This window comes from Anabrus simplex, chromosome 1 (assembly GCF_040414725.1).
Source record: "Anabrus simplex isolate iqAnaSimp1 chromosome 1, ASM4041472v1, whole genome shotgun sequence".
In the NCBI taxonomy this organism is placed as follows: Eukaryota; Metazoa; Arthropoda; class Insecta; order Orthoptera; family Tettigoniidae; genus Anabrus; species Anabrus simplex.
The window spans coordinates 796721967-796724156 of record NC_090265.1 but is presented as its reverse complement, the minus strand read 5'-3'; the positions used below and the strand labels follow the sequence as shown (position 1 = coordinate 796724156).

At 40.7% G+C, this 2190-nt stretch overlaps 1 non-coding gene across 1 annotated transcript; it reads right to left on the bottom strand.

Moving 5' to 3' along the window:
• Positions 1–1166: 1166 nt before the first annotated feature.
• Positions 1167–1237, bottom strand: TRNAN-AUU (transfer RNA asparagine (anticodon AUU)). The gene has a single exon. It is a non-coding gene; the product is annotated as a tRNA-Asn (tRNA).
• Between the last annotated feature and the right edge of the window lie 953 nt (positions 1238–2190).

Here is a 2190-nt window from a genome sequence, read left to right as displayed (position 1 = left end):
GTATTAATAATTAAGTATGATGTCATCTTCTGTGTGGTCATAGCTCTCCCCTCCTTTTGCTTATCCTGGAGAAGTCTCTGTGAAATTGAGATGCACGCATCACAAACACCTTTAGTAGTCTATGACATTCCTTAATACTGTACAAGAATTAAGCGAAGTCCCTTGTCTTTTATTCATATTAACATTTAAATTTGTACACGTATTACTTTAAAATATTACGACCCTCGTCATTTGAAACAAGCGCTTACGCAATGGATACAAACTGCCTTAATTTCTAATATTAGTGATTTTGTTTAATACTTCCCAGCTTTATACTTCATTGTCTGCAACACAGTTGTTAATAAAATTCAGGAAACTCAATCGTTAAGAATTATCAGTGGTTCTCCTCAGTGTGGCATGGGCTCATCAGTTGGATAGTGCGGTAACAACTGATGATGCCCATGCTGAACTGGGACGAAACACTGGTCATTTTCGACGACTGAGTTTTTTGAATTTTATTTAGCTACCTCAACCGGAAGCCGTATTTACGGTTAATACAGATGGTTTTTTTCATTCGGTTTTTAGAACAGATGATTCACCGGCGACTGTTTTAATCGCCTTGCAGGAAATTTTATGACTGATTATTCCCAGGAGTTGGAATATTTCTATGACTGAAATTACTTCGAACATTCCAAAATAAGTGGCTTGATCACTGACAATTTCAACATAGATATTAAGAATTTAAAGACGAACTGGGTCTACGCATATCTTGGCCTTGGTGTTAGGGGTGCGTAGCTGTTAGCATGCATCCAGGAATTAGTGGGCGCGAGCCCCACTGACAGCAGCGCTGAAGATGGTTTTCCGTGGTTTCTCATTTCCTCACCTGTCAAATATTGGGGCTGTATTAATTAAGGCCATGACCGCTTTCTTCCCACTCCTAAAACCAAACCAAACCAAACCCCATGGCACTACAGCCCTTGAAGGGCCTTGTCCTACCAAGTGACCACTGCTCAGCTCGAAGGCCTGTAGGCTACGAGGTGTCGTATGGTCAGCACGACGAATCCTCTCGGCCGTTATTCTTGGCTTTCTAGACCGGGGCCGCCATCTCGACATCAGATAGCTCCTCAATTCTATTCACGTTGGCTGAGTGGACCTCGAACCAGCCCTCAGGTACAGGTAAAAATCCCTGACCTCGCCGGGAATCGAACCCGGGTCCTCCGGGTAATAGGCAGACACGCTACCCCTACACCACGAGGCCGGCTCCTTCCCACTCCTAGGCCTTTCCAATCCTATCGTTGCCGCAAGACCTATCTGTGTTAATACGACGTAAAACAAATTGTAAAGAAAAGGTCTATGCATTTTGATACAATCACGAAAATTATTCTGCTAAGAATATTCCAACTATAAAATATTTTATTTCTGAAAAATACCAAAAAGTAATTATGAATTTCAGAGAATATCTCTTGATCCGACGGTTGAGAAACGACATACCCTACAGCAAAAATAAACAAATACAACGTATCGGCTTAGTAATCAGTTTATTTGTTTGTTTACATGTATAAATATTCAGTACAGGTCAAGTCGTAAGTAGCTAATCAGGTTGTTATAACAACCCAAAAATTACTAAACCAACTTTATAACAATAATCCACGTATCACATGTTCGAAAATACAACGATAATAGACAATTCTCGAAAACACAACCTGCACGAACGTTTTGATATTTTGATACATCTTATACTGTGGGTGACGAAGGATTTCATTAAACCTCTTCGCTGAATGATCATTTCAGTCCAAATTCCATTCTTTGAAATTCTCTCAACACCCGTATAGGGTAAACAAAACCTTTAATTTTCGTTTGAAAATTTCGGCATTAGCCTCAGGTTCTCACTCTGTTTGTCCCTAAAATGTGGAGTAATGGTGATCAATCAGAACTTGTTCGTCATACAAGTAATATTTTTTTTTAGTTTCCTTTAAGCGCACAGCACTTCTGGACTCACATAGTTTTCACAATACTTCACTGCCCTCTGTGCGTCATCTTGGAGTTGCTTCATTGCTATCCCCAAGAGGAGCATCTCATTGCGGGACATTCGCGGAAGACCCAGGTTTCTCATCACTCCCGTTGGTCCGAACTGTATCCTGTTAGTCAAGTAAGGCACTGTTTGGATGTTATTGGAGCGAACGTAGGCACACATAATAGCATCATCGTAAC